The sequence below is a fragment of the Macaca nemestrina genome, chromosome 6 (assembly GCF_043159975.1).
Source record: "Macaca nemestrina isolate mMacNem1 chromosome 6, mMacNem.hap1, whole genome shotgun sequence".
Lineage (NCBI taxonomy): Eukaryota > Metazoa > Chordata > Mammalia > Primates > Cercopithecidae > Macaca > Macaca nemestrina.
In genome coordinates this window covers 76,595,519-76,618,324 of record NC_092130.1, presented here as the reverse complement: position 1 = coordinate 76,618,324, position 22,806 = coordinate 76,595,519, and the positions used below count along the sequence as shown (strand labels likewise).

Genomic DNA, 22,806 nt, shown 5'->3' with positions numbered 1-22,806 from the left:
GGAATGCAGATTTCCACAATCCTAGTTTCATAAAATGAAAACTATTTTATATTACTGTAATAAATGTTGATTGAGTCCACAAAATATCCTCAGAACTTTGAGAGAATGCTTTTACTACTGTATTTTTATAAAACAACTTCTAAAAAGTAATTTAATTCTGCTCTTAGGGAATATACAGATGAATAAGACACAGCTCACGAACTCACAGAACTAGCAGTAGGGAAATTATAATAAAATGTGTAAGTAAACACCTATACTACAAAAGAGAATGCGGAAGTTAGATAATTAAGATATTAATTTGATATTGTGGGAATTTAGAGGGCGACATTCTGCCTTCATCAGGGGAAATCAAATAATACTTTTAATTAAAGTTATATAGTTCTGCCAATTTATATACCTGTCACCTTTGAATTATTTCAGATAAAAGGATTTAAAGAAACAGCAACAATAAAAAGATTAATTAGTTCATTAATTCTACAAGTATTTATCCTAACTCTGATTGTATTTATATTTTTTATGTTTCTGTTGTTGTTGTTGTTGTTGTTTTGAGACAGGATCTTGCTCTGTCACTCAGGTTGGAGTGCAGTGGAATGATCGCAGATCACTGTAGCTTCCAACTCCTGGCTCAAGTGATCCTCCCATCTCAGCCACTGGAGTAGATGGGACTACAGGTACGCACCACCATGCCTGGCTAATTTTTATTTTTATTTTTTTCTGTATAGACAAGGTCTCACTATGTTATCTAGGCTGGTCTTAAATTCCTGGCTTCAAGAGATCCTCCCACCACAGCCTCCCAAAGTGCTGAAATGGCAGGTGTTAGCCACCAAGCCTGGTCTCATCCTGACTCTTACAGTATTTAAAAACAAAGATCTTGGGTTTAGAGAAATGCATTGTTTTGTTGGTAAATCAAAGCTATATGTTTATGGTTCAGAGATTAATTAATTTTTTTTGTGATACATTACTTAGATTACTATGCTTGAGGACAATCCACTCATTTTTTTAAAGTTGCAACAAGATTCATTTCCATATTTTTACCTAAATTCTGGGCAGATAGGTTATAGTCAGTATGTTTTAATCATCCCATTGGCCAATGGACCTTCTCAATAACAAAATGAGATATGACCTGCCCCCAAATGTAAAGAGAACTAGATACTATTGAAGTAGAAAAACTATGCTTTATTACCATTGTAATACCTTCTACTGATAATCTTATTCTGTAGCTTGTGGCCCTCTCACACCCAGGTTCCTCATGTTGCTTCTTAATCTTCTATCATCCATATTCCTGGGACCTTATCGGTCACCAGTTTCTTTTCTGCTGCTAGAGTTTATCATAACTCTCTTTTAATGTGCACATTTAATAAAAAGTATTTGAAAATTTTTAAAGTATAAGGACATTAACAAAATCTCTCATGATCTCACTATCCAGGATAATTATTTTTCAAACTATTTTGGTGCATTCCTTCAAACGATTTTTTCCAATCCGACTTCTTTAAAAAGTTGTTATAATATTATATAAATACATATTTACTTAACATCATTTAATCAACTTTCTAAAGATTTATTCTGGAAGGTGCTCCAGGTGCCTTTTCTCCATTATTTAAATTTCAAGAAATAAGAAATACCAAATGCATGTAAATCTCCAACATAAAAAGAAGTTAATTCACAAAGCTCAAAACTAAGAATATCATATTTGAACAATGCCAACATTACTATTTGCCTAAAATATCTGAGTATGAAACCTGTATCCATTCATGAATCGATATTTGTTGAATGCTCATTAAATGCTGTGAGAAACACTGGGAGGAGCACAGTATTTGGCAATGCAATGGGATGTGATGGGCTGGCAGGAGTACTGCCCCATTGCATTACTTGTGTGATCATGGGGTAACCGTTTCTACATATGTCAGGTTCTTCACTAGACTTTGGGCTCCTTGACGTTAGGATACATAATTCATATTTGAATCACTAGCACCTAACACAAAACATAACACATACTGGGTGGCTAATGAATTAAACAACTGGACTATATTGGATAACTTTAATCCAACATAAATTCTAATTTTGATGAATAATTCCTAAGCTATATATCAATCATTCATCACTAAAAAGACAACTAACTTTGGTCTTTCATATATGTCAAATTCTTATACTGTGACAGCCAATGTGTTTTAAATACATTGGCTATAACCTTCACAAACTCTAAGGGGCAAAGGCCCTTGTTTTCACGATTTTATAATAACTGAGGTTTAGAATATTAATTTTCTCAAGTTCTTGTAGCAAGTGGAGAACAGTATGTGAATCCAATTTCAACGCCTACTATAGCAGACTGTTTCACAGATGATACCTTAAAGGAAGGCACCAAAGTTCAGGCAACTAGAACTTTCAGAACTTAACATCATCACTAGCTTAAAAGCAATCTGTAAAGGTCCTTAAATTTATTTGCAGCATTTTTTTTTTTTTTTTTTTCCGGAAGAGGGACCAAAAATTGTGACATGCTACTCTAGATGAAATAATTCAGCTTTGTTAACTAGGGGTAAAAATGCTAGAAAGTTTTCTTGTACTATATTAATTTCTCAATTCTGCATGTGAAGAAGGATATTTTAAAAATGGGACTTATCCCAAAAGACAGTGAATAAACTGAAAACAACTTCTTTTAAGGTTAAAGTAACAGGGTTTTACAAGCTTGAATATCCTATTCAAAATATTCAAAATATTCTTGAACGATGTATCTGTGAAAGTCTAAATGAAATTTATCACATGTGGCTAGAGTTCAGACTTAAGAACAATGAATGGGAATTCTTAGGGAACTGAATCTAAGTCTTTAAAGGAGTATAATTTTAACAATTATGGCTACCTGTCCCACAAGATGGCAGGTGACTGTGTCTTTGATCTTTATTACCAGGGCCTGGCATCATGTCTGACCTTGTAGTCACCTTTCAATGTTGATTTACTAAGTAAATGAATGGATGTTCAAACAAACAGCATAAAGGGCTAGTTGGTAAGGTAGTGGGTTCCTATTAACAGAAGATTAATTCTCAGTCTTGATGGGGACTTGGCAGTATTCTGTGGAAGGATTCCTGAAAAGCCTAGTATGAGAAAAGCCTGGGACTAGGTCAAGTACAGATGCTCAGCTAGGAAAACCTGGCTGCCAGGTCAGGGTGGAGGTTAAAGTTGGACAATGAGCTAAGAATTCCTGCTTAGAAAGTAGATCAGTGCCAGTGCTGGGGGCGGGGATGAGGCTGCAGATCTGTACTAAGAGGTTCCAGCTGTCAGAGAACAGGCAGGCCATTTACATGAGTAAGTCTTAGATGCCTTTGAAATAAAAGATTTTAGCATTTTGATGAGTTAAGATTACTTGAACACTTGAAAAAATAAAATTGCAGATCTTTTCATAAACTGTTAGTAATTACTAAAAAGAAATCATTTCCAGAAATAGTATGTTCAAATCAGTGACTCTCAAATATGACAGTATAACTCCCAACTGTGAGTATTAATTCTGACTTAGGAATGGGATGAAATTATTTCTAAGTTAACTTTTTACTTATAAAAGAAAAAAAAAAGAAAAGCCCTCTCCTCTCTTCCTACTACTAATAAAATATAATTATACAGTTATTATAAGTTTTGGATGTTCTTTGATATATAGAAATATTTCTTCACTTATATTTATGAATGTCAGCAAAATAGTTTAAAAGTGAAAATTTAATGAACACTTTTAACTTTGTTTGCATTATAGTAAATAATAGTCTGATTGTTTTTATAATAATTATATTATTAAATTATCTAGAATTTTAGTTTTTAGGAGCCTAAGGTACCTGTTTTAATAGTTTCTAAAGTTAAAAATAAAGATTCTCTTCACTTTAAATTCAATTTTTCTCCTCTTCCAAATAGTAAGAACCCCCAAATTTAGCTGACTAACTTGCTGCCCCCCTCAAAGCCTGGATTCCTCCTACCAATGACTATGGACAAATGAAAATATTTTGATCAATGAAAACTAAGTATTATATGTAACTTTCAGGAAATACGCTCAAAGGGAATGAGATTCCCTTTCTTATTCCCTTTGCTTTTTTCCTGGGATGTGGATAGGATGACTTGGGCACAAGCAACCATCTTGTGCAATGAGGCAGGACTGAGGATGGTGGAGTATCAGAAAGCTACAAAACAGCTCTGAGCTGTTAAATTTGAATATCTAATACTGAAAGTGAATAAATGTTTATCTTACTTGGCATCTTATACTGGTGTTGTTATTGTGGTTGCCATGGTTAACATCCTATGTAACTGAATGCTGATATATCAGAAGATTCAACTGTCATGAATAAACACACCTACGTACTCTCACATTTGTGTAACACTGTTGTAACTGATTTGTATTGGAGCTGCTGAGCAACCTTTACAGCTCTGACAGTTATAAAAGTTTACCAAATACCTTTGGCAATTTGAACCATCATAAACTGACATCAATGACTGATGTATTTCTAAATCTTACCTTCTGGGAAACAGGAAAGCTATCTCAAAATCTTTCTCCAAACTTAGTACTCTGTAAGTTGTTAAAATATATATTTGGAAAATGAATCATATCTAATTGAGGGAATTTTTTAAAATAACATTTTAAAGTTAGATAAATTGCCATATTGTCATTTGAAGTCTGTAATAATATACAAAATTTGTGATATTATTTTATTTTAATAACACTATAGTTTTGGCTATTCATTCACATGATGTGTAGTAGAGTGCTTGTATTGAGACCTAGCTCCTTGTTTTTGCTCTGTGGTCTGATATCTTTTTATCCCATGAGTTTGCTTTTCAACTTAGACTTGACTGCAATAAGTCAACTGAAATTTTGCTGAGTACCATTTATGGAACCTGGAGTCAAAGGCTCCTTCCTCGCCTTTGGGTGCTCAGGGTATTGAGCCAATATTTTGATTTGAGGTCATGTTATTCCTTTATTCATGCTATTCACAATGTGGCTATTAAATGTATACCTATATTAAGAATTCCTGCTGTTATAATAGGTGTACCAAATAAAACTCAAATCATGCGTAAATGCTCCATAGGGAAATTGGGCAAAGTCTGTGAAACTGGTTTTTAAAAAAGCATTAGGGATGTTTTAAGAACATCTTTAGTAGAAGCATCTAAATTACTTTTCTTTTTAAGTCTTGTTTTAAACAATAGTTCATCTGAGGCAAGAAAAATGTGTAAAGATTTTGTGATTCTAAGAATATCTATGAAAGAAGATAATTGAGAAAATGCTTTACACCAAAAGTGATTCTAGATAATTGTTCTTAAAAGTCATGTGTTAAAAATAACATCTGAAAGAGTTATGTTGTAGAAAAGATTTGCAAATCACTGTTGTGCAAAAGTTACTAATACATGTATGATTACCATGTATACATAATAGAAGTCTGTACTTACGAACATTCATCTACACAAATGGATCCTATACCAGAGAAAGAAAGTAGGTTTTTCAATTATATTTTAGCTGATTCTAAAGTGGGACTAGGTGCACAGTTTGAAGAAATAAATTTATTTTTCTAATCCTAAATAAGAGGTCAATGCCACAGATGTAGATATAGATAATATCTATATCTATGTATGTAATTCACTCACTTCACTCTTTTAAGTTTTCAAATGTAATACACCTATATAAATGTGCATATATCATAAGTATACAACTCAATGGATTTTTGCAAACTGAAAATACTCAGGTAACTAGGACTTAAGGGAAAAAAAAAATGCCAAGTTTCTAGATACCCACTTTTGCTCCCTTCAAGTCACAAGTTCACCACAATGGTAACCACTGTCCTGACTTGTAGTAGCACAGAAATTTTTGCTTTTTGGCACGTTTTTTTTTTCATTTTGAAAGTTGAGAACTCAAATATTTTCAGCTAAGTGAAGAATGTGAAACAATTTTAAGAGTTCAGCTCAATAAAGTTTTACACATTTATACTTTTGTGTAACCATAATTCAGATCAAGATATAGATTTCTACCATGCCAAGATTATTCTCATGTTCCTCTCTAGCCAATAGTCATTCCCTTTCCAGAAAGAGGCTTTGTTAGCTGCTGTGCTGGCTGCAGAGGCTAGAAGTGGATGAAACATAGTCCTTGTCCCCAAGGAATATATAGTAGAGGATCCAGATCTATAAGCAGGAAATTTCAATCTTGTGTGCTAAGGGTTATGATGGAGATAAGAAAGGAGTGCCGTGGGGTCCCCTAGGAAGGGCAGCTAGGTCCCTCTTAAAACATCAGGCAAGTCAGTGAAAACAATGATTAAACTAAGAGGTAAAAGATGGGAAGGGACTAGCCAGGTAGAGAAATTACCGAAGAACTACATCTGTAGAACTCTAGAGGCCAGAAATCAAATGGCCTGGAGTTCAGGACGACTGTACCTTAAAATGTTAGGCAGAGAATGATAGAAAATGATCAGGAAAGATCATCAGAGACCAGGTCACATAAGAAATATGGACTTTGTCTTGAGGTTGTGGCAAATGTGACATGGTCAAATCTGAGCTTTAGAAAGTTCACTGGCTGTAGTTTAGAGACCGAATTGAGAAGAGCAAGGCTGAACCTAGGGAGAAGAAAGGTGATAGTCTCAGGATTCTAAGTGACAATAGAACCAGAGGCAAAATAACAAGAAATGTAGTCAACATTAAAGCCAACATTAATCAAGCGAGGTACTACTAAGTACTTGCACAACTTATCTCCTGTGAATCCTCACCACAGCAACATGAGTAGATTTTATTACCTCAATTTAACTGATAATGAAACAGACATATAAAACTGAGCAGCATGCTTAAAAATCACACAATAATTGATGGAGCCAAGATTCAAACTCAAAAAGGCTAACTCTAAGATTTGCCATCTTAAGTACTCTCAGTAAAATTCTTCTTTTTAACACATTTAATTCATTATTAGCAAATTTCTTAAGTTTACATGAATTATAAATTTATAGAACTTTTCTCCATGGGAAGAAACTTTTTAATTTTTCTCTTATTGAATCTGCATTCCCATCTTCACCTGTTCTTCCAAACATAGAAACATTTCTCATTTTCGATCTAAGATATTAACATGGTTTGACTGTGTCCCCACCCAACTCTCATCTTGAATTGTGGTTCCTATAATCCCCTTGTGTCCTAAGAGGGACCTGGTGGGCTGTAATTGAATCATGGGGATAGATATCCCCATGCTGCTGTTCTCATGATAGCAAGTAAGCTCTCATGAGATCTGGTGGTTTTATAAGGGGCTTTCCCTCTTTTGCTCAGCACTTGTCTCTTGACTGCTGCCATGTAAGAGGTGCCTTTGCTCTTCCTTTGCCTTCCTCCATGATTGTGAGGGCTCCCCAGCCATATGGAACTGTGGTCCCATTAAACATCTACTTCTTTATAAATTACTCAGTCTCAGGTATTAGCAGCATGAGAACAGAGTAATACAGTAAATTGGTACTAGTGGAATTGGGTGCTGCTATAAAGATACCCAGAAATGCGAAAACGACTTTGGAACTGGGTAACAGGCAGAAGTTGGAGCAGCTTGGAGGGCTCAGAAGAAGATAGGAAAATGTGGGAATTCTGGAACTTTCTAGAGACTTTGGGGACTCAGAAGACAGGAAGATGTGGGAAAGTTTGGAACTTTCTAGAGACTTGGTGAATGAGTTTGACCATAATGCTGATAGTGATATAGACAATAAAGTCCAGGCTGAGGTAGTCTCAGATGGAGATGAGGAACTTGTTGGGAACTGGAGCAAAGTTCACTCTTGCTATGCAAAGGGACTGGCGGCATTTTGTCCCTACCCTAGAGATCTGTGGAACTTTGAACTTGAGAGAGATGATTTAGGGTATCTGGCAGAAGAAATTTCTAAGTAGCAAGGCATTTAAGAAGAATCAGGACATAAAATTGGGAAAATTTGCAGCCTGATGATGTGACAGAAAAGAAAAACCCATTTTCTGGGGATAAATTCAAGCCTGCAGCAGAAATTTGCAGAAGTAACAAGGAGCTGAATGTTAATCACCAAGACAATGGGGAAATGTCTACAGGGCATGTCAGAGAGCTTCATGGCAGCCCCTCCCATCAAAGCCCGGAAGCCTAAGAGGAAAAAATGGTTTCTTATGCTAGGTCCAGGGTCCCCCTACTGTGTTTAGCCTAGGGACTTGGCTCCCTGCATCCCAGCCACTCCAGTCATGACTGAAAGGGGCCAATGTATAGCTCAGGCCATGGCTTCAGAGGGTGCAAGCCCCAACCCTTGGCAGCTTCCACGTGGTGTTGAGCCTGTAGGTGCACAGAAGCCAAGAATTGAGGCTTGGTAACTTATGTCTATATTTCAGAGGATGTATGGAAACATCTGGATGTTCAGGCAGAAGTTTGCTGCAGGGGTGGCATCCTTATGGAGAACCTCTTCTAGGGCAGCGTGGAAGGGAAATGTGGAGTTGGAGCCCCCACACAGAGTCCCCACTAGGGCATTGTCCAGTGGAGCTGTGAGAAGAGGACTACTGTCCTCCAGACCCCATTATGGTAGATCAAACAACAGCTTGCACCATGCACCTAGAAAAGCCTCAGACACTCAATGCCAGCCCATGAAAGCAGCCAGGAGGGGAACGTTACCCAACAAAGCCACTGGGGCGTAGCTGACCAAGGCTGTGGGAAGCCCACCTCTTGCATCAGCATGACCTGGATTTGAGATATGGAGTCAAAGGAGATCATTTTGGAACTTTAAGGTTTAATGACTGTTCTACTGGATTTTGGACTAGCATGGGGCCTGTAGCCCCTTTGTTTTGGCCCGTTTCTCCCATTTAGAATGGGTGTATTTACCTAATTCCTGTACCTCCATTGTATATGAAAAGTAACTAACTTGCTTTTGATTTTACAGGCTCATACATGGAAGGGACTTGCCTTGTCTCAGATGAGACCTTGCACTTCAATTTTTGAGTTAACGCTGGAATGAGTTAAGACTTTGGGGGACTTTTGGAAAAGCATAATTATGTTTTGAAATGTGAGGACATGAGATTTGGGAGGGGCCGGGGTGGATTAATATGGCCTGGCTGTGTCCCCACCCAACTCTCATCTTAAGTTGTAGTTCCTATAATCCCCATGTGTCCTGGGAGGCACCCAGTGGGACATAATTGAATCATGGGGACAGTTACTCCCATGCTGCTATTGTCATGATAGTGAGTGAGTTCCTGTGAGACCTGATGGTTTTATAAGGAGCTTTTCTACCTTTTGCTCAGCACTTCTCTCTTGCCTGCCACCATGTAAGACATGCCTTTATTCCTCCTTCATCTTCTGCCATGATTGTGAGGCCTCCTCAGTCATGTGGAACTGTGAGTCCATTAAACCTCTATTTCTTTATGAATTACCCAATCTTGGGTATGTTTTTATTAGTGAAGTGAAAACAGATTAATACAGTTATCATAATAATAAAACTCACTAGCAAATTTTTAACTTTTCTGCTACTAATTTGCTACTTGAACTTAGTACATCATTTAAACTTGATGGGCTTTATTTTCTTTGCAACAAACCAATAAACAAAACAAAACAAACTACATTTTTATTCTATGTTGTTCTATTTGTCATCTAAATTCAGTGCACACTCCTTAACATAACACTCCAGACCCTCTGAATTCCTGATGCAGTCTGTGACTACACTGCTTTTCCTCACTCCAAATGTCCACAGATCAGAAGATAAATCACCTGAAATTCTTATTTTTCCTTGGACTTACCTGATTCTCTCATACTTGGTTTTGTTCCTGTTTTGAAAGCTGTCTGCTTCCCTGTTTAAATGTAAGGCAGTATTCAAGGCCTAGGTTTGGGAATTATCACCCACTCCTCACACCTATCCTTCAGACTCCATTTAGTTTCCCTCCTCTGCTAAACCATTGTATTTCTGAAGCATTGTTTTTTGTTTATACCTTTATAGTGCTCAATGAGCCCTCTATTTGGTGCACGCTATGCTTTGATTGCTTCCCCCCAAAACTGTGTGTTGCCAACTCAGTCCTCAATACAACAGTGTTGGGAGGTGTGGCCTAATGAGATGATTAAGCCATGAGGCCTCTTTCCTCATTGATGGATTAATGCCATTATCATGAGAGTATATTTCTTATACAAGCCAAAGTTTGAAAGTAATAGTTCCATCTCTCTGCAAAGGTCAGCAATGTTACAGATCATTTTCTGATCTTGTAGTCAAGTTTCAGGAATTTGGTACTTTCCTCTGTTTCTGACAATCATCTGGCCTATTCTAATAACTGAGGCCCTGTTTTGTTTCCCCTTGTTTAGGTCCATGACTCAATTTATCCTACAGAGAATATGGTCTTGGAGGTGTAAAAAGGGACATATAGTTTAGGGAAACCTTTGACTCATACCTCTAGGAAGACTAGATACTGGATTGTTTAAATACATATATATGCATGCACACACAGAAGGCGAGAGCAAAACACAACAGCAACAAAAGACATGAGCACAACTGACAAAGTGAAAAAGGAGAATAATAAGGGGGCTGACTTGCTAAGAGATGGATGAAAGGCAAAAAGAATAAAATGCCTAGGAATACAGCTAACCAGCAAGGTGAAATGTCTCTTCAGAGAAATACAAATCACTGCTGAAAGAAATCAGAGATAAGACAAACAAATGGAAAAACATTCCATGCTCATGGATAGGAATAATCAATATTGTTAAAATAGCCCTACTACTGAAAGCAATTTATGTATTCAATCCTATTCCTATCAAACTAACAATAACATTTTTTACAGACTTATAATCAACTATTCTAAAATGTATATGGAACCTAAAAAGAGCCAAAATAGCCTAAACAACTCTAAACAAAGCTGGAATCTGGAGGCATCAAACTACTGGACTTCAAACTATACTACGAGGCTACAGGAACTGAAACAACATGGTACTGGTACAAAAACAGACACATAGATAGACCAATGAAAAAGGTTAGATAATACAGAAACAGAGCCACACACCTAAAATCATCTGATCTTCAATAAAGCTGACAATAACAAGCAATGGAGAAAGAACTCCCTATTCAATAAATGATACTGGGAGAATTGGCTAGTCATTAGCAGACGATTGAAACTGCACCCCTTCATTTCACCATATACAAAAATATACTTAAGATGGATGTATGAGTCCATTTAATGCTGCTGATAAAGATACACCCGAGACTGGGCAAAAAAAAAAAAAAAAAAAAAAAAGAAAAGAGGTTTAATGGGACTTACAGGTCCACATGGCTGGGATGCAAGGCACCAAGTCCCTAGACTGCACACAGCATGGGGACCATGGTCCCAGCCCACAAAGCCATTTTTCCTCCTAGGCTTCTGGGTCTGTGATGGTTTGGGCTGCCATGAAGACCTCTGACATGCCCTGGAGACATTTTTCCCATTGTTTTGGGGATTGACCTTTGGCTCCTTGTTACTTATGCAAATTTCTGCAGCCAGCTTTAATTTCTCCTCAAAAATGGTTTTTTTTTTCTACTGCATCATCAGTCTGCAAATTTTCCAAACATTTATGGTATGTTTCCCTTTTAAAATGAAATGCTTTGAACAGCACCCAAGTCACCTCTTCAATGCTTTGCTGCTTAGAAATTTCTTGGGTCAGGCATGGTGGCTCACACCTGTAATCCCAGCACTTTGGGAGGCCAAGGTAAGTGGATCACGAGGTCAGGAGATTGAGACCATCCTGGCCAACATGGTGAAACCCCATCTCTACAAATACAAAAAATTAGCCAGGTAGCCAGGTGTGGTGGCGTGTGCCTGTAGTCCCAGTTACTTGGGAGCCTGAGGCAGGGGAATTGCTTGTACCCAGGAGGCAGAGGTTGCAGTGAGTCGAGATTGCGCCACTGCACTCCAGCCTGGTGACAGAGCAAGACTTTGTCTCAGAAAAAACAAACAAACAAACAAACAAAACAGAAAGAAACTTCTTCTGCTAGATACCCTAAATCGTCTCTCTCAAGTTCAAAGTTACACAAATCTTGAGGGCAGGAGCAAAATGCTGCCAGTCTCTTTGCTAAAACATAGCAAGAGTCACCTTTGCTCCAGTTCCCAACAAGCTCTTCATCTCCATCTGAGACCTTCTCAGGCTGGACCTTATTGTTCATATCACTATCAGCATATTTGTCAAAGCCATTCAACAAATCTCTAGGAGATTCCAAACTTTCCCACATTTTTTTGTCTTCTTCTGAGCCCTCCAAACTGTTCCAACCTCTGCCTGTTACTCAGTTCCAAAGTCATTTCCACATTTTGGGGTATCTTTTCAGCAATGCCCCACTCTACTGGTACCAATTTACAGTATTAGTCTGTTTTCATGCTGCTGATAAAGACATATCTGAGACTGGGAGGAAAAACGGGTTTAATTGAACTCACACTTCCACGTGGCTGGGGAGGCCTCAGAATCATGACTGGAGGTGAAAGGCACTTCTTACATGGCAGTGACAAGAGAAAATGAAGAAGATGCAAAAGTTGAAACTCCTGATAAAACCATCAGATCTCGTGAGACTTATTCACTACCACAGGAGAGTATGGGGGAAACTGCTTCCATGATTCAAATTATCTCCCACTGGGTCCCTCCCACAACAGATGGGAATTATAGGAGTACAATTAAAGATGATATTTGGGTGGGGACACAGAACCAAACCATATCAATGGACTGAACACTTAAAAGTAAAACCTAAAAGTATAAAAACCCTAGAAGAAAATCTAGGAAATACCATTCAGGACATCGGCCCTGGCAAACATTTCATGATGAAGTCTCCAAAAGTAATTGCAACAAGAGCAAAAATTGACAAGTCCGACCTAATTAAACTAAAAAAGCTTTTGCAGAGCAAAGCAAACTATCAACAGAGTAAACAGACAACCTAGAGAATGGAAGCAAATATTCACAAACTATGTATCCAACAGAGGTCTAATATCCAGAATCTATATGGAACTTATGCAAATCAAAGCAAAAACCAAACAACTCCATTAAAAAATGGGCAAAGGACACGAACAGACACTTCTCAAAGAAAACATACATGGCCGGGCGCGGTGGCTCAAGCCTGTAATCCCAGCACTTTGGGAGGCCGAGATGGGCGGATCATGAGGTCAGGAGATCAAGACCATCCTGGCTAACACGGTGAAACCCCGTCTCTACTAAAAAATACAAAAAACTAGCCGGGCGAGGTGGCGGGCGCCTGTAGTCCCAGCTACTCGGGAGGCTGAGGCAGGAGAATGGCGTAAACTCGGGCGGTGGAGCTTGCAGTGAGCTGAGATCAGGCCACTGCACTCCAGCTTGGGTGACAGAGCGAGACTCCGTCTCAAAAAAAAAAAAAAAAAAAAAAGAAAACATACATGAGGCCAACAGGCATATGAAAAGTTTCTCAACATCCCTGTATTTAGTTTCTTTAATTTGCATTAGAGAAATGCAAATCAAAACCACAATGAGATACAATCTCATACCAGTCAGAATGGCTATTAGTAAAAAGCTAAAAAACAAAACAAAACAAAAAACAGATGCTGGTAAGGGTACAAGTAAAAGGGAACACTTATACATGGCTAGTGGGAATGTAAATTAGTTCAGTCACTATAGAAAGCAGTTTGGAGATATCTCAAAGAACTTAAAACAAAGCTACCATTTGACCCAGCAATCCCATTATTGAGTATATACCCAAAGGAATATAAATCATTCTACTACAAAGACACATGCACAAGCATGTTCATTGAAGCACTATTCATGATAGCAAAGACATGGAATCAATGGAATATATTCTGTGTTATATATATATATTTATACCATGGAATATGATCCCTGACAACATTGACGAATAGTTCTAATTGTTCTTCCTTAAGCGGACCCTTATGTATTGCTTTGAAATATTCTGAATCATATTAAAAAGGTTTGTAGCTATTTATGGATAATGACAACATGTAGGATTTGAAGTTATACTGTTAATACATGGATAACATGATCAGTACATTTCTGTTGGTGAGGCTACAGATGATTTTATTACATCTTTGGTTCTCTCACTCAACCAAATTTTTCTGCATTAAGAATTTTGTTGTCTTTTACAGAAAAGCAAAACTATTAATGTTAAAAAATATTTGGAGAAAGAATATAAACACAAACATTAAAAAATAGACTCAAAGTCATATGCCACCTTATTTACAAAGTCTATCTTTGGATGGTTGAAATATATGCATTTTAAATTTTATTTACTTATTTATTGTTTTACTTTGTATCTATTAACTTATCCAACTTTTCATCTCCTGGCATATATTATTTTTAATCAGAGAAATATGAGTAACAGTATAGATTAAAAATATGGGAAGAAATAATCTGAAATATTAAGAATGGTTATCTTGAGATGGTGGTACTTTAGGAGATTTCCTTCTGTAGATACTTTCTTTGGATCGGTTGCTATAATGGAAACTATTAGATGTTAAGCTTTATCTAAAGTAACTCAACAAGTTGGTATCTAAATATTGCATAATTAGCATGCAATACTTAGATAAAGAGTTATATACCATAATTAGTATGAATATAGAACTAAAAAGTTATATACCATATATAGCATAATTAATTATATACCATAATTAGTATGGTATATAACTCTTTCTAGAACAGTCTTTTTTAGAATGCTATATCACATTAATACTTACCATATGTTCTAAATAACTATCATATTTCCTTTTATGCGTGTCTTTTTGACAATGCCTATTTTTAAAATCCCTCAGAACATTCTCTGAAATGTTGGCATAATTAATTGCCTGATGCAGTAAGCATTAAGTTAATAATGTAATGTTTATTCATTTATTCTGCAGCAGTACTTCAAACTGCTTTTATTTGAATGTGGGCAATGTGATAATAAATGAAAATATTTTCAAGACTGATTTTATCGATAGTCACTCTAACTCAAGTGATTAAAGAGAATACCATAGTCTGTAGTTACTAAATGATAGTTTTATTCCCTGCAAAATAGTTATTCATCTTGGTTGTCTGCTCTAGTGGAATTTTGTTTAAGACTCTAAGACTTGTATTAGAAGGCAGCTGTGTCTTAGTCTTGCTTTAAATTCTTATTAATATAGTACACAAAGAAAGGACAACTAGTCAAAGAACCAAAATGTATATATCTTAATCCTAAAAGTGCTATCACTTCAAAGTGAATTACAGCACTATATGGGAAAAGGCTTGCATTGTTATTTAAGTTCATCCATTCATTTCAACAGGATTAAAATAAATGGTGCACTTACCTCACACAGCATTGAAATGCATGGTGATGAAAAGAAAGGGTGAACTTCAAAGACTCAATGTGCAAGATTTCAGATTTGATGGAGGGATTTACTTCTCAAATTGTCATTGGCATTGACTGGATTTACTAATCAATGAGCAAAAATTGAATGAAATGAGAAGCTGTGCCTAAAACTAGTAAATCTATAATTCATATTTTACTTTTGCTTGTTGAAAGACAGGGCGATTTTGATCGGTGGCTGAGACAGCATTATATATGAACCCTAAACTTTTATTCTGGGCCTTTACCTAAGGCTGGTTCAAAATCACACCTAAATTTGTTTAATAATATAATTATTAATTTAGAAATGTTTCTTTAAAAAACAATATTTAGAATTATACATTTTAATCATGCCTTGATTTTTCTGTCCTTGTGAATTTATGTTCAGGTTTTACATTTTTAGCCTTTGTTTATTTTACATTGCTTCAGCTATTTTTTCAAGCATTAGGTTGATTATCTAGGTCATAAATCTTACTTTGTCACTGAAATTTCGTATTATACAAAATGCCTGATTAATTAAATAAAATTAAAACTACTGTATAGACCGAGCAGGTTTAGTGATTAGTTGTCATATATTTTTCCAATAATTATTTTAAGCCAATTCATTTCCCTTCTAAAAATACATACATGAGTACTAATCATGATTAATTTCAGGTGTGTGCACCATGACTTACAGCAGCTATGAGCAAAATATCTTCTTTTAAAAAATATTTTTTTTTTCAGAGGTTAGCTTTGGGATGATTAAAAAAAACTTTTAGAAATAATAGTAATGGCTGTGTAACATAGTAAATGTAACAAATGCCACTGGATACTTAAAACTGTTAAAATTTCATTTTATACTATATATATTTTATTACAATGAAAACCTTTAAAAAGAAACAAGAAAAAAGAAATTAAATTGTGTGTTTGCTTTATAATCACAACTAACATTTTTGAAACTTTAGATTTGGGGGGTCAAAGGATTTATGTCACGATATCACAACAGGTTAGTGAAGATGATAGGTTTTTACTGGAAATTTTGGAAAAGAAATAGTTCTTCTTATCAGGAACTTTGTACCAATTCTCCTTGGTTAAATATGAACTGGGCTTTCAAAGTCTGTTGAGTGAAAACTGCAGCATTTTCAGTTGGTAATGTCTTGAAATTTTCCATCTGATTTAGTCAGCTAGGGATTTTAGGAGTTCCCTTTCCAATATTGAGGTTGAGGTGGTTGGCAACTTGATCCTTTTATTGCTTCTGGGTCCCTCCCTCAACTCTCTACAGCAGCCAAATGCTGTTCAGAGGCATGTGGGGAACCAAAAAGTGTGAATCTCACATCCTCTTAAAATTCTTTCTTTCTGTTTGGACTAGTCATCCCAATATACAAAACCATCTCTGAGAAATGGAAAGGGAAAAGCTCAGAGTGAGAGAAGTGGGATATTTCAAAATTTTGCCAAAAACAGCAAGGCCGGAAAATCCTTGGCAAAACAGAAGAGCTGGCTACTTTAACACCTTTCTCATTCCTAGGATCCCGGGTGATTGAATCTGGCCTCCCGTTAACTACAGTGCTACTGTCCCCAAAGGTTCTGTTTTTGCAGGTGGAAAAGCAGTCGGAGCAGCGGCACCTTCTCTCCAACTCAAACATTCTTTTCCAGGCCCTCTATGGGGCAGTCTGCTTCAGTGAGCACAGCATTCAGTTATCAAATCCCTGAAGGCCCATTAGACCTTAACCAAATGACAGCCTGTAAAGTTCCTTGGCGCGAAGAATTAGGTTGAGCTGTTAACCTTCCCCATGCAAAGGACAACAAAGAAATTCTAGGAAGAGGTAAAAGGACAGATACTCAATTTACTGTTTTACTATTAAATTCTCATCCTTTGCTCATGGAAATAAATGTGCTCACTTTTCACAGCCATTTTCCTTTGGCAACTGGCATAGGGGGCTACCTGTAGCAGCAGCCTCTTTGCCTCTCTGTCATTTATTATCCCATTCCAGCTTGCTGCCTACTCCACTCAAGCACCTTATATAAAGTGATACCGCTTAAGCTGAAGTGCTGAAGTCTACCCGCCCTAAATGGGATATGGAAATGTGGGAATATTAGCCCTTAAACAGTAGGCTAAAATTTCTTTCATCCATAGATCCCTCAGGCAAACTGGGTTTTAAAGCCAAACTCGCAGGTTGCCTTTTGCTTTGTAAATCAGCAGTTGGATGTGTAACTGGGACTTTTTTTTTTTTTTTTTTAAATGTCAAAATGACTCTTGGGTGTTGATCTGGCAAGTGGAAATAACATAGAAGGGTTGTATAAGTAGTTTTGGAATGGCAGTTAAAATCTCATAATCTGCCTTTAACAATTGGTTTTGCTCCAAATTTCCATATTGGTATTATTCAGCTTTTGGCCCAGGATCGGGAAATGGAACTTTTCCCAATGAAACTCAGACTAAGCTTCATACTGGACTTACCCTGTTCATAGTTTGGGTAGGTACATTTTAAACATCTGATTTGCAGGCCAACTTCTAGAAAAAGAAGATGAAAAGACCATTTCATTTATTCCCCTGGTGGGATGGAACATTTTCTTCCAATATGTTTTCCAATTTACCTTTGAAATTTATGGAGTTTAAGAAAAGTACCATTCCATTATCTAACAGTTCTTGCTAATAGGCAGTTTCCTTAAATACCCAGCCTAAATTTTCCATTGCTCATCTGACTTCAAATCTTCACCATTTTCCAGTCGTATGGATTTTATAACTTAATGTTTGCTAAATCCTTAGTTATTAGACATTCTCAAGATTGTAATTTTAAAACAATGCATATTAAGTGATTTTGTTCCCTCAGAAATTCTGTAAACTAACGATTGAATGCCTGAATCATTTATGCCCTATCTCGAAAAGAGTGAAAACTTTCTTTGTAAACAAATGCTCTGGAAAGCGAGAGATGAACCCATTTATTTTGCCTAGCTAAGAGAATTGTTCTGCTTCACTTGATGCTGTCAGAGTTTTTAAGAAAGAATAAAATGTAAAGTGAGCATGCTTGTGGTTATTCTCTGAGATTGAGCCAAGAATAGTATATATGGAAAGAAACAAGGCATTTTACAGAACTGTTCAGCAGCAATTTCTTTCAATCAGTAGTAACCTGTGGGGTTTTCAGTCATTGACCTAGCAGCAAAAGGTTGCATCTTTCATTACCAGTTCTTTGATATATTGGAAACTTTTTGTCCACTCACAGTTCAACTTTTATATTAGGTATTGAAAAGCAATCTTTACTAGACTTGCCAATTTAGCTGCTATATGGATTAAAATTGTTGCAAACCTTTTCTGCATATTCCTCCTGATAATTAATTTCAGCTATTTGGTAATAACAGCTAATATCAATTGAGTACTCACTATGTACCAAACACTATTTAAAGTGCTTTATCTGAAATAGTTTAGTTTCACAGAAATCTTGTTTATTAGATGTACTTATTGGCCCATTTTACAGGTGAAGAAAGTAAAGCACTGATTGAGTCATTTGCCTAAGTTTTCACCTCTAGAGTGTGGCAAAACCAGGATTAGACTCCTTATTCTTGGTCTCCAGAGACCATGCTTTTAACCACAATTTTATTATAGTGAAAATGTGAATATTTTTATTATTAAAGAACACTTTACAGCAGCATGTATGGAGTATTCTTGCCAAAAATATTAAACATGAATTTGATCAAGCCTCTAGATCCAATTTCAAATTTACAGGAAATACAGAGGACAGAGGAATGTGTTAAGGAACCGCAGCGATGCTGTCAGCAAAATCCATACTATGGGAAACTGGATACATAAGGAATCTGGTTTCTTCAACAAATAAATTGCAAGGAAAAGAGAGAGAGAGAGAGAGGAAGCCTATAGATTAAAAGAGACTTAAGAAGCACATATTAACCAATAACAACGCGTGCACCTTATCTGGACCTCTATCCAAGAAAAAAAAAAAAACCTTAAAATTAAGACATTATGAGAATAAATTTAAGTTCTATACATTTTGTAAATAATATCACGAAGAGAGTACATGTCTAATGTCATCGCAAAAAATGTTAAATACTTGAGGTTATGTATACGTTAGTTTAATTTAATTTTTCCACATATTAAAAAATCATAACACTACTTGTATCCCATAAGTATATATAACTGTAATTTGTCAATATGTAGTAAAAAATTTAAAAACGAGCGCTAGAGACTTGTTAGTATTAAGAAATCATTGTAAAAATTTTAAAAAGTAATCATGTTTTGGTAATGTTTTTAAAAAAAGAGACCCATATATCTGAGCCTTTTAGTCCATATATATATATTCAGTCCATACATTTATATACAAACTCTATATACACATATTTGCCCATACATTTTATATATATATGTATGTATCTAGATAGATATGAATAAAATTATATGTTCAGGATTTCCTTAGAAATATAATATGATCAGAAATATAATCAGGACGAGCTGCAGTGGCTCATGCCTGTAATCCCAGCACTTTGGGAGGCCGAGGCAGATGGATCACGAAGTCAGGAGATCGAGACCATCCTGACTAACACAGTAAAACCGTGTCTCTATTAAAAATACAAAAAATTAGTGCCATGTGGTGGCGGGTGCCTGTAGTCCCAGCTATTCTGGAGGCTGAGGCAGGAGAATGGCGTGAACCCGGGAGGCAGAGCTTGCAGTGAGCCGAGATCACGCCACTGCACTCCTGCCTGGGCGACAGAGTGACACTCCGTATTAAAAATAATAATAATAATAATAATAATAAATATATATATATATAAAATCAAGGATGTGATAAGTGGGTAAGGGTATCAAAAATATGTATTGGTCATGTGTTGAAAATAATGATATTATGTAATAGGGATATGTAGGTTTGTCCTATTTTTTATCGCTTTTTGTATGTTTGAAATTTTCCAAAATTAAAAGCAAAGAAAATTGAACTAAAACAAAAATAATAATTAATGGCAGTTCCTGCAATCATTTGAAAAAAGTGATTTATAACAATTTATAAAATTAGTTACTACATAGAAGCCAAAGGTTTCAAATGCTAATGGTTTTATGTTATAAACTGCCAATTCTCCTATTTGAATTAGTGTATATTTCTTTCACAGAGAACCTTGTACAGCATCATGGTGACTTTAAGAGTTAGTCTTTAGTGGGAAAATTTATTTTCAAAAGGGATCTGACAGCAAATAAAAAGATTGGAAAAATCTTTCAGAGCAGAGTATGATCAGATTTAGTATAAGTGGTACTCATTTACCAAAAGTGATTAAATTATAGTCAGGATGTACCTGAAGCACCCACTTCAGTAGACAGACTAGAATATATTTAGGAAACATGGAACACTGCACTACATCTATGCTTTACCTTTCACAAACTAATCTTATGTTTCCATTATAGTGGCATGCACTAACTCTGCTTTCATCACATATTTCATTGGTGCTTAGAACATGAAACATGTAGCAAAGACCATATTTTTCTTAATTTTTTTCTATACATACTGGAAGACAAACTGCCTATGAAAAACAATCCTTGACTCAAAAAAAGTTTGGTATAATAATGAGGGTTAGAAATGCCACAAATGGGAATAGGATCAGCTATAACAAGGGTGTTAACTTTTGCTGGTAATGCATGTCTGGCTTCTTTTAAGCAAGCATAACTATATGCTTTGGAAAAACCTTACCCTAGTAGTTATTAGATGTACTTCCTCCATAAATGACAGAAATATCTGTTCTTAAAATTAACTATTCAATGTAAGAGTTCCTAAATATATAATCTGTCACAAATCATATTCTGGCCTTTGGATACTCTAAAAGAAATCATTATGAATTTATGGGGCCAGAGCCATATATATACACACACACACACACACACACATATATATACACACACACACATATGTATATATATACACTCGCACACACACATACATCTACAGTGTACTATGCTTATGAGAACTACTCATTTATCACATTTGAGTGTAGTTAAGCGGAGTACCTCAAAGCTGCATTTGACTTCAGTTTCACTTCTCCACTATAAGTTATCAGCACTCAACAGAGTGAACACATTGAGAGGTGTACAACTCTTGATCTCTTATTGATCTCTGTTTTCTCTGATATAAATTATGAGTTTTCATTTTCACTCAACACCCTGCAGGAAAGAGAAAACAGATTCAGACTAAAGCACGTGCCTGACAATATGTCTGCTGCATTGCATGAGGCAGCTTTGCTGCAGCCAACCATGGTGGAGTAAGTTGCAAATCTATAGCACCGAATTGCTTTACATCAGTTATTTCATTAGATTTTGTGCATTACCACAAACCCTGTTTTCTCTTTTCTTTTTTTTGACAAAAAAATGTTAGTGAAATTCTGTTTCAGGAAATTACTGAAGCTGCCTCATTGCCTGTAATAGTTTAAATTAAATATTCTACTTGTTTTTTAGATGTTCATGATGAGATACAGACCAAAGTCTTTTTGCCAAAAGATATATGAATTTCTAGGAAATGTCATCGTATCAGATTATGTAAAGGATTTTTAAAAGTATGCTGTTTAAAAACAATGCATTTTGTTTACAATGTTTTGGGAACTGTTTTATGTGGTCTATCTTAAGGAGACAATGTGAATTTTTATGAATTACTGTTGTTTGCTTTGAATACAAAATTACTTTTCTATTAATTGTGACCCATCATTTTCTTTCTTTCTTTTTTTTTTTTATGTTGAAAAGATATATATATATATATATATATATATATATTTAGAATTAGGCAGCTGGACTCAGTTTAGATGATCCCAATTTTGTTGGCAACATCCAAAGCATCCTAATCAGGAGCCAGTCGAACATACGCCTTTTTCTCTCCATCAGGCCGAATCAGGGTGTTGACCTTGGCCACATCAATGTCATAGAGCTTCTTCACAGCCTGTTTAATCTGGTGCTTGTTGGCTTTAACATCCACAATGAACACAAGTATGTTGTTGTCTTCTATCTTCTTCATGGCAGACTCAGTAGTCAGCGGAAACTTGATGATAGCATAGTGGTCAAGCTTGTTTCTCCTGGGGGCGCTCTTCCGAGGATATTTGGGCTGCCTCCGGAGTCGCAGTGTCTTGGGCCGCCGGAAGGTGGGTAACGTGCGGATCTTTTTTTTCTGTGGACACCTTTCAACACTGCCTTCTTGGCCTTTAAAGCCTTCGCTTTGGCTTCGGCTTTAGGAGGGGCAGGAGCTTCCTTCTTCGCTTTCGGCGCCATCTTGTGAAAAAGCTGTGACCCATCATTTTCTCAAGAGAAGGATGGGTTAAATAATTAATTTATGCTATGACAATTGTGATTCCCATGAACATAATTTTCTATTATCTACACATAATAGTGACTACCTTGTTTAAAATGTTGATGATCAATTTCATTTATCTGTCAGTGTCACCCATAAAGTTATAAAAATGGAAGGATGAGACAATTGAATAAAAATTTCCTTCCTACTTTAAAATAGTTTCAAAATGAGAATATATTATGAATTGACTGAGTGGGAAGAGATGGTATCATAGCCAATATAATTTATACAAAGTCTTGATTTTGTGTTTCTGTCATAAACCC

At 36.1% G+C, this 22,806-nt stretch overlaps 1 long non-coding RNA gene and 1 pseudogene across 1 annotated transcript in view; both read right to left on the bottom strand.

The window, feature by feature from the left end:
• LOC139363587 (uncharacterized) overlaps nt 1-21,364 on the bottom strand; it is a 31,754-nt gene extending 10,390 nt beyond the window's left edge. The window contains exon 1 of the long non-coding RNA XR_011624252.1: nt 21,220-21,364. This is a non-coding gene — a long non-coding RNA (uncharacterized lncRNA). The remainder of the gene's footprint in view (nt 1-21,219) is intronic.
• A 602-nt stretch (nt 21,365-21,966) lies between these two features.
• LOC105471080 (large ribosomal subunit protein uL23 pseudogene) lies at nt 21,967-22,478 on the bottom strand (annotated as a pseudogene).
• Between the last annotated feature and the right edge of the window lie 328 nt (nt 22,479-22,806).